The following is an 11,186-nucleotide window of genomic DNA, read 5'->3' on the forward strand; positions in this document are numbered from 1 at the left end:
TGTGTGGGGGGAGTGCAGGATTGAGGTAGGTCCGGTGTGGGGGGGTGAGGTGTTGGTGGCCCCCGGGTGCGTGTTGGTCTGCGACGGACTAAGTGCCGTTTTCCCCCAGTAGTAGGTGGTAGGGCAAGCAGCCGCTTAAAACTGCAGTAGGTAGTAAATGAGGTAAGCGCTTGATTGCACAGTTACCTCAGGTTTTGGGGGAAGAAGCAACAGGGTGCTCACAGATGGCAGGGTGACCCGGCCGGGTGGCAGGGGAGGCGTTCCCTTGAGCCGGTCAGTCTCGTCCCTTGGTACAGACGGGGCCTCTGAAGGCCGCGGGTACGGGCCCGTGAGCCGATGAGGACAGATCCGAGGTCCCTGCCAGAAGGAATTCACAGCTGAATTTAGCACATCCTTTGATTCGGATTCGCCTGCTCTCTTCTTCTGTTCCTGTCCTGTGCAACTCCTGAGAATAGCCACCCTCTTTAACAATTTAATGTCTCTTTGCTAGGCTCTGGCCTTGTGAGAACATGTATATATTAATGTGGTTGGACGCATTTGATTTCCTGATTAACGGCCTCTGCACTCATCTTTTACAGAGTGCTTGGTACTCTCTGTTGAGTAGTTATCTGCAGGGTTTTTTTTCTGCTCTAAAAATCTCTTCTTTACCCACACCCTTTGTAAGCAGACAGAAATATGAAAGAGATAAACTACAAAAATACACGGCTAAATCTGTTGTTCTCAACAAGGGTATGGAGGACAGTATTACTTAGGATTTGCAAGTGATAGAAATGGGTGGAATAGAGAATTATAAGAGGAGATGCATAGTACAGAGCAGCGTGTCTCACTTGCGTGTAGAGCTTCATGCTCATATAGTACGGTAAACAGCCAAGTCAAGGTGAGCTGCCAATGCAAGCCTGAGGTCACAGGGCACGTGAAATTCTCTGACGTACAGAGGGGACACTAACTAGAAGGCACACTTAGGTGCTGCTACTTTTGTACGGAGCTTGGGAGAGTACAATAGCAATACTTGCATCAAGGTCTGGGGTCTGTAATTTCCATGTGTCAGCGCATTGGGAAGGTGTTCAAAAAAGGGCCAGAAGAACTACAGAGGTTCTGGAAAAGGAGTCTTATATTGAAAGATGTAATAAACCCAAACTATTTTGAATAGTGAGGAGTCTAAAGAGTGACTTAATCCCAGTTGTTAAGTAGCTGTGTTGCCCTAAGATCAGAATTTGCATTGTTTGGGAAATTCTGACGCTGATTTTTTTTTTTTTTTTTTTTTTTTCCCTTCTGAAGCGGCCCATTCTGGCAACAGAGAACAAAGGACAGATGGTGCCTACCCAGGCAGTGATTCATACAGATGAAATATAAGGGGAAGAAAGAATATTAAGAGCATCTGTATCAAATCTGTGTCCGTAGATGACATCCATGAATAGCTCATACTGTTAATTCAGTTTTATCAAATTAAAAATCAATTCCGTGCCAGAGGAGACTGTGATTTTTCATGTCTGGGAAGGTCAAGCTACTAATTGAAGCACTAGACTGATTGTGAAGACTTGGTTACAGTTAATGGTTGTGTCTGGCTGATTGTGTGACCTTAAGCAAGCTGCTTAATTCTCCTGCAAAAGGGCACTTCCTTTAGCGTACCTGGTAATGCCTCTGGTAATTAAGGAATGGCTGGCCCAACTGTCAGATATGTTTAATTTTTGTCTCCTCCTTGTCCTGAGTTGCTAAATACTAAATTTTATCTAGGTACTTTTAAATCAAAAAAGTGATTAAATATTCTTTGTCAATATTTCATGTGCCTTTTAGTAGCATATCTAAGTTGTTTCAAGCTTGTCTTTACCCATTTTCTGCCTTTAGAGCTCAGATGGTGACTGCTAAGAACCTCTTTTCTTTTCAGGTCTGAGTGTGTACCATAGAGCCTGTTTTCTTTTAGGTTGCTGCTGAGAAGAGACTTTATGCAGCAGAACCGTCAGGACTGTCATGCTTTTTTTCCTTGGTGGGATTTCATGTCTTGTCAGCGTAAGTAGGATCTGTAGGTCCAAAGGGCTCCCAGGGCTTGGGCCGAGGCCATCCAGAGGCAAATGCCGCGCCAGTGCTCTGGGTCTGCTGAAGAGTGCAAAAAGCAATGGAATGAGGCAGGGCTTTTGATGCGTATCATCGTTGTGAAAGCCTTTAGTGTCTCTATTACCATGGGCTTACATAAGTGACATACAATTTGTAGCTATCTGGTGTCTCCATGTGAGTAGAGGCACCATGCAGGAGTGCTCTTGGTATATGGAAGATTTTTGACAGATTTGAAAATACTGTTAGTGAATGTATGCTTTAAGGCTGCATTTTTGTGTTATCTGCTATGCATATACAGCAGCATATGTGCAAGACATACCATGACTTTATAGTTTTGCTTTTTCTGATGTAAAGTCAACAACACTGCTGCCTATGTGGAAATCTACCTGTGCTTTTTTGTGTCCTACTGCCTACCTGTTTATCTGAACATCTGATGTTCATATGTTCTGGTATATGTATATGTTTTCTAGAATTACGAATTATCATTACTGAGGTTTGCAAAACCAGGAAAGAATTTCATTTACATTTGGTCTGCTGGGAATATTATGGATTACAGATTTCCACGTGTACAAAACCCCTTCTTTATCTCATCACAGCTTTGACTAAGATAGATGTGTGCAATCACTGTATGCCTTATTTTCAAGCCATAGGCACAAAACTCCCTCTCTGATTCTTTCTCGACAGAAAGTATTACAAGGGCTAAGCTTGCTTTGTGATAATGCCTTTTGACAACTCTGAAGATGTCAGAAAGTCGGCAGCTTCTACTGAAAGGACAGTTAACAAGAAATTTGAGCTACTGGTATTTGCAGGTTTCTGCTGTTTAATTTGTAAGCTTGTAGCTACAACTCTGAACAGTGAGTTTTCCATTTTTTTTGCAAATGTGTATGAACAAAGGTGCTTATATCACAATTCTCATTTTCATTGAATGGTTAGATTATGCAAGTATTTAGTAACTAATTAATTAAAATATGAAGACTCTTAAGAAAAAGTCTATTTCTACTGGAGTGCTAAACTAACCATTTATTATATACATACCTTAAGTTTATATACAGGTTAAATTCTTTTCATAAAGTAATAATTCACCATTTAAAAGAATAGTATAAAATACTGAAAATAATAATACAGTTTAAATGTGTCTGTCACTCCTGCTTTAATTTTCTGGTCCAAACAAACCTGATGGAATATAATTACTGAATAAGCTCATGATGTCCTACTTTAATGTAAAGACCTCATTGATAAGGCTGAGGTTAATCTATGATGCTGAGATTTCTGTGCAAGAAATCATACAAAACAATTTTGTTTTGAAAGTGTACAAGTAACAAGGGCTTCTGGTAGCCGTATATAATGATACTGAGAGGGGTATATTTTCAGATCTGTAAAGGACAAAAGAGTAGCCAAAATTGTGTTGCTATGGTTGCATATATAATCATGAAGCATATGCAGAGGGGAGGTGAAGAACCAAACAAAAATAGAAACTAAATTTCCTAATAACTTTGAAATAATCTCATGACCTTTTAATTTGTGGGCTAGCAAGACTGTGATTTATGTAAGGTATGCAATCGGTTCACCGTTTCAGGATACTCATCTGAGTAATTCAATCAATTATCCTCTTCCCTCTATGTATGCAAGTAAGCTTTCAGTCAATAATGAGTCAGTGGGACAGGGTAACAAATACAGGTTTAGGACTCTACCTGGTAGATCTTTGGTCCTTGCATCTTTTGGGTTTTATAATTTTGTGGCCGTATACCGCATAGGCCTTCAAAGCTTGAAAGACTCAACCCCTGAAAGTCTTGAACTAATGTGTACAAGAAACCTGGCGTAAGTTGAATATTTCAAGTAAGCAAGCAGAGAATGGTGAACACACATCTGATGTAGATGAAGCTGTGGTGTCCTTTATTATGTCTAGTTGCCCATCTAGGGAAGTGTTAGCGTGTGGAAAATAATTTAGATCACCAGTACCTAAAAGGAATGCCACCTCATGTGTGTGTCCAAAGTAGAACTACCGTCAAGATATGATGGAAGAGAGTGTTTCGGCTGCAACTTGTGAACAAGCATATTTGAACGGTTGTGGTTTTTTGATGATTCTTTGGAAATTAATTTTCCAGATTCTGTAGACATGTGCACTGGCACACAGAAAAAATTCCCATGAGCAATTATCTCCAGATAATTCTGTCTTTCTTTAAATCTGCTTGTATATTCTCTTGCACAGCATTTTTATCCTTACATGGAAATATGCAGTTGGGGGCATGTGGCTTTTTATGAGAAAAGTTAATGATAGCCCACTCTTTTATGTGAGTTGTTTTCATTCAGTAAAGATTTTTATATTATTTTAATTTCAAGCACAGAAGAGTAGTTAAGGATGGAAAAATCCAGTGTAAAGGAAAAAGACCAATATGAAGAGTGTAAGGCTCTATCTTTCTTCTGATACAGCTCTCATTTTTAATACTTCTGTTCCCTTGTAATTTATTTTAACTTTGGTTTCAAGCTTGATCCACTTTTTTTCATGCAGAGAAGTTATATTTTAAAGAAAATAAACACAAATTACATAAAAACCAGATCTATTTTACAGACAAAGAAAAAAAAAAAAGCAGCAGGAGAAGTGGGAACAAAGAACACCTTGGCAAAATGTCCCACTGCTTACACATGATTGTCCTTTAGAGATGGGAGCCACACAAAGTACGTGTTGGTCGTATCACTTACTGCTTTTCTGGACGTTGCTGAGATACAGCTGGGTGAAAGATGAGTCTACGTAGTATCTTTAAGAGTCTACGTAGTATAAAATAGTCTTTTCTACAAGAGGAAAAATCTCTGGTACCTCTCTGTTCTCTTTAACTGCACAGATGGGGAAAACTGGGTGAATCCTCAGTTAAGTATGAATGTTAGTGTTTCTATTAATTCATAACTTTTTCTTTGTGAAGTGTTATTTCAGTCTAGTCCCTTGCTAATTTACCAGGACAGGAAGGCATTTAACAATATCAAGAAAGTACCTAGACACATAAAAAACCCAACCCTGTGCTTTTCCTGTGAAAACAGAAAACTAAACCTATCTGTGCTCACCACGGGATAGAAAATGAAGAAGACAACTAGTCATTATGAAGCCAGAGCTCATGCTGAAAATTCATGTAAGTGTTAATAGTAGCCTTACAGTATATTTGGTGCCAGCCATCTGCGTTAAGATGTAGTATGTAACGCTACAGAACCTCTCAGATACAGGCTTTTAGTAACTAGTCACTTCATTTCCGGAGTTCCCGAGTCAGGTTGGCTGACAAAATGTATTTTCAGAAGTAAGCCTTCTTAGTTTAAATGATGTTTCATTTTGCCTTTTCTCAAGGATTTTTATTTTTTTTATAAATGGTATGCATTTGCTCTAAGTTGCCAATAAAGTTCTGAAACAGGATATAATAGTCCTTATAGCCTTTCATGTCACCTGCAAAGATTTAACATACTGGCTACCACTTCAAGCTGCTTCTTAACAACTTTTCTCTTTTTATGTTGTTCTCCTTTTTTAAATTATGCATGTTTTTCTGGTAGAAGAAATCAGTCCTAAAACAGGGAAGTTGGCAGCTGCGCTGGGAGCAAGTACTTAAGAGGAATGGCAAGTGGACAGGAGGAAAGGAACAGAGAGGTCTCGCTGTGTAAGCTTGGGCCCTCTGGGACAGGGTTGGCCTTTATGGCGAGGGACAGGAGACCAAGGAACTTGATTTTTGAACCAGGTCTGCTAAGCAGGACCCTAATGGGGAATTTGGCGGACATTAAAAGAACTGCCATCCCTTCCTGCACAACCTATGTAAATCAACCTTGTTTTCCACTCCCTGGAATACGGCAGACCAAATCCTGATCTCAGTGTTTCAAATCAATCTTTTAAGACATATGCTGCAAAAAAATTTAGGGATGCAAAGAAAGCTTCATTTGATTTATCTGTTCAAACTCAAGTTGTAGGCACATTTCTGCACATGAAAACACAATTTTATCAATATATGCTAAATTTAGCATAATTCTTATTATGCTGACTTCTCTACTGCAGAGGAGGGATCCAGTCTTGCTTTCTACACTGGAATATAAATTTAATCAGCTGCCTAGGACACTTTTATCCAAGGATGTTAGAAGGTGGTTTTGGTTTTGCTCACAGACAAAACGGCAGTTAGGACAAAACCTGATGTCTTAAGTAACAGTTGAATTTGAAGGTCTTTACCATACTTATACTCCTCTGACAATAACTCATTAAGGAGACTGTTCAGAGTAAAAAATGAATATGTTTCAGTTAATTCAATTAATACATTCATATTTGTCTTCATTAAAGTGAAAGCATTCCTATTGAAAGGAGCAGTGACCTTTGGTACATTATCAGAGCTTCTTCCAGGGATGTATTAAGTAACCTTGCTAACTTCTGTAATGTTCCTCTAAGGACAGAATTAAATGCAAGGGAGTGCTATGAATGGAGCTGGGTTGTTTTAATGCAAATGTTACAATGAACTCAAAAAGGAGATAAATATGAGGAGATCTGCCATGGCCTTTTAGTAGCAACCGGTAAAGATTATTTTGGTATATTAGTATGACTTGCTTAGCTCAATCCTGACATTATTTAAATATGCTGGACTTGTTGTACAGAAATGTAATGTACTTGTTTTCTTTTTGGAGGAAAAGCAGCTTTATAGGCTAATATACAGAAATAATTCCATCTGATAAAGATATTATTCATCTACAGGGAAAAAGTCATCTGTAAGAAAAAGCAGCTATAGCGACAGCCCCCAGTTTAAGTGTCACTGCTCTCAGCAGCTTGATCTAACATCATATACTTGTTTGTTATAGAGCCCTGGTACAGAGTTAAGCTGGGCGAGGATTTAGTTAGCTGCTTTCTATGCTGGCATTTGTATCGTCCCACGTATGTACTCATTTAGACTTCAGGATGCCTATAAAATTCATGCAGTCTTGCACCACACATAATGGATGAAATGCAGATATTTTTTTCTTCTTGAGGTCATCAGTGGAAGGTTGGGTGGGACAGCTGAAAGCTGCACTGATTGGCACGTGCAGGTAAAGGCACCAAAAGCACCAGGACTGCTCAGGTTTTCCTTCTCCCTCAGTACCAGTGGGAACACTTGGAAGCAGCCACAGAAAATGCTCCAGTAGGAAAGTTCAAACAGATGGCTGGTGTAGCTCTGATCCTGCCCTCAGGGTCATTCTGCAGAGCAACAGAGACAACATTTGTAATCTGTATTTCTCACTATGGAAATGGAGAGATTGGTTGCTTGAAGGGTTTTACTTTGAATGTGGCTAATTAATCTTCAACACTGGTTCAGGATTTTCTGGTCCACATAGTTATCGCCAGTCTATTCCCTGACACACATGAATCCAAATTGCTGCATCTTGCCAGTGTATTTCGGGGGATTTGAGCATGCAGATTTGGAGACTAGAGAGGATTTTGGTTATGCTTCAAGAAGAAAGATAGACTGGCATCTTTCCAGAAGACTAACAGTGGTGGGTTTATGGTTTTGCTAAAATTGTGTTGAAGCCCCAAAAGCTTTGCACAAGTGTCAATATTCAAATAAAAATGTCTTTTGTAAAGTTTTTATTCCCTTCAAATAGTTGAAGGCTTCTTTTGAAATGAAATGCACTGAAAACTGCAATATTTTAAGATGAATTTGCATATGCAGGTTGCTGTCTGAAAGTACCATTTTATAGAAGGTTCCATAAAAACTATGGTTAAGGGGGAATAAAGAAGAGCACTTTATTACTGATCTTCAATTAACCTGTCAAAATCAAGAGGTATACCTCTTGATTGTACTGTAATCTATTGAAACTGATACAGTAACTAAAACCATCAGGGGTAGTGGGAAAAGAGCAAAGTGTATTTGCCCTGAATAAGATAAACTGCTATAACTGTAAGTTCTGGTGACCGTGCTTATTATCTGGTGATTGTACTGTTAGGATTCACAGAGGTGATGTTTTGAGACCTGCTTGCCAGATACTCAGATTTGACTTGAATAGTGAAGGCTAAAGGATCATCAGCTATCTGGATTAAAGTGCATCGGGCCTGAAAATGTCTCACCATGCTCAGATTCAAATCAACGCAACACACCTTGCATTCAGCAGAATGTTGGGTTCCCAGTTCTTGACAGGAACCCAACTCCCTCAACAATATTTAAAAATTTGGAAGGGATCAGGATTAATCTTGCACAGGACTGGCTCTGGACCAAGGTAAGAGATTTGCTTTGAGAGTGGGCTATGTTTAGAAGCTAAAATACATTCTTCCCAAAACCAGCATAAACTTGTGTTTCAGTATATCATGCATATAAATTTCATAAAGGGTGTAGTATGCTGTTTGGTGTATAATCAACCTAGTTTATAAGCACAGAATGTGAGTATTTTTAACTATTATGGAAACAGTTTGTAAATATTTTACTGAAAAATGGTCTTGAGAACGAGAAAAAAGATACAGATTATTTCTATGAGCAGAATAGTCCTTAAATTTACAAATTATTGTTTATGAAATTGAAGAACAGGCATTTTAGACAAAGCAAATAAGAGCTATGTTTTTCCACGCATAGCATATAAAACACTCTTGAGCATCTGGATCTCAGGAAAAAAGAGGAAAGTCTATGAGCTTTGGAAGAAGGGGCAGGCATCTCAGGAGGACTACAAGGATGATGCAAGGTCATGCAGAGAGAAAATTAGAAGGGCTGAAGCCCAACTAGAACTTAAATTGGCTAATTCTGTGAAATATAATAAAAAATTTTTCTATAAATACATTAACAACAAAAGGAGAGCCAACCCTCCTTAAAAGTAAAGGATGCAGAATCTCCATCCTTTACTGGATGCAGGGGGAACTGTAGTGACAAAGGATGAGGATAAGGCTGAGATACTTAATACCTTCTTTGCCCCAGTCTTTAAAGTAAGGTCAGCTGTTCTCCGGGTACCCAGCCCCCTGAGCCAGAAGACAGGGACAGGGAGCATAACAGAGCTTCCATGATCCAAGAGGAACTGGTTAGTGACCTGCTCAGCCAATTAGACGTACACAAGCCTATGGGGCCAGATGGGGTTCACCCAAGGGTACTGAGGGAGCTGGTGGAAGTGCTCACTAAGCCCCTTTCCATCATCTATCAGCAGTCCTGGATGATTGAGGAAGTTCCACTTGACTGGATGTCGGCAAATGTTACGCCCATTTACAAGAAGGGATGGAGGGAGGATCCGGGGAACTACAGGCCTGTCAGTTCAGTCTGACCTCGGTGACGGGGAAGGTCATGGAGCAGATCATCTTGAGCGCCATCACTCGGCATGTCCAGGACAACCAGGTGATCAGACCCAATCAGCCTGTGTTTATGAAAGGCAGATCCTGCTTGACTAACCTGATCTCCTATGACAAGGTGACATGCTTAGTGGATGAGAGAAAGGCTGTGGATGTTGTCTACCTGGACTTTAGTAAAGCCTTTGACACTTTCCCACAGCATTCTGCTTGAGAAACTGGCTGTTCATGGCCTGGACAGGCATATTCTTTGCTGGGTAAAAAACTGGCTGAATGGTCAGGCACAAAAAGTGGTGGTGAATGGAGTTAAATCCAGTTGGAGGCCAATCACAAGCAGTGTTCCCCAAGGCTCAGTGTTGGGGCCAGTTTTGTTTAACGTCTTTATCAACAGCCTGGATGAAGGGATTGAGTGCACCCTCAGCAAGTTTGCAGGTGACGCTTATCTGGGTGGAAGTGTTGATCTGCTTGAGGGTAGGAAGGCTCTACAGAGGGACCTGGACAGGCTGGATCGATGGGCCAAGGCTAACTGTATGAGGTTCAACAAGGCCAAGTGCCGGGTCCTGCACTTTGGTCACAACAACCCCATGCAGCGCTACAGGCTTGGGGAAGAGTGGCTCTGGTGGAAAAGGACCTCGGGGTACTGGTTGACAGCTGACTGAATATGAGCCAGCAGTGTGCCCAGGTGGCCAAGAAGGCCAACAGCATCCTGGTTTGTGTCATAAATAGTGTGACCAGCAGGACCAGGGACGTCATCTTCCCCTGTGCTCCACACTGGTGAGGCCGCACCTCAAATACTGTGTTCAGTTTTGGGCCCCTTATTACAAGAAGGACATTGAGATGCTGGAACATGTCCAGAGAAGGGCAATAAAGCTGGTGAGGGGTCTGGAGCACAATTCTGATGAGGAGCAGCTGAGGGAACTGGGGTTGTTTAGCTTGGAGAAAAGGAGCCTGAGGGGAGACCTTATTGCCCTCTACCACTACCCGACAGGAGAGTGTAGTGAGGTGGGTGTTTGTCTCTTCTCCCAGGTAACAAGTGATAGGCCGAGGGGAAATGGCCTCAAGTTGCACCAGGGCAGGTTTAGGTTGGACATTAGGAAAAATTTCTTCACCAAAAGGATTGTCAGGCATTGGAACAGGCTACCCAGGGAAGTGGTTGAGTCCCCATCCCGGGAGGTATTTAAAAGACGGGTAGATGAGGTGCCTAGGGACATGGTTTAGTGCTGGAGAGGTATGGTTGGACTCGATGATCTTAAAGGTCTTTTCCAACTAAATGATTCTATGATTCTATGATCTTTTGAAATTTATGAACACTAGGGCAAAATTATAAAGATTACATATCACTGATAGTAATTGTTCATTTTTACTAGTTACAAGTGCCCCTAATTACTATAATAAAATCTAGTTTACTTGCTGATAAGCATATCCTGTTAAATATTAAGAGAATAATTTTGAAATAATTATTACTGCTCTTTGTATGCTGACGTAGTTACTCACAACAGCATTTATCAACTTTCACATAAATCCATGTTTTGAACTTTAGAATTTTCCTGATCTGTAAGATTAGAACTAGATAAAACTAAATAAAATATTTATAACTCTTGGCAAGGAAAGTAATAAACCCCAGCATTTGAATGTCAGGAGTTTCTCCACCAAAAATTTCTTAAAGTCAAAGATCATGATGAAGTGATGTGTTGTCTCTGAAGTAGAAAAACTGAAGGGCAAGCAAAGGAATTAATTCCAAATCTTCATCCAGTTAGTTAGAGTAAGCTTGGTGATTAGAGCCTCTGTCCAGCAGGTACATACTTACCTTTGATTATTCAAGTAATCTCTTTGAGATCAGCTTTCACCTGGTAAAAGTCTTGCCACACACTCTACCAGCCAAATACAGAAA

This window comes from Egretta garzetta, unplaced genomic scaffold (genome assembly GCF_000687185.1).
Source record: "Egretta garzetta isolate BGI_Z169 unplaced genomic scaffold, ASM68718v1 scaffold18, whole genome shotgun sequence".
NCBI classification, from domain to species: domain Eukaryota; kingdom Metazoa; phylum Chordata; class Aves; order Pelecaniformes; family Ardeidae; genus Egretta; species Egretta garzetta.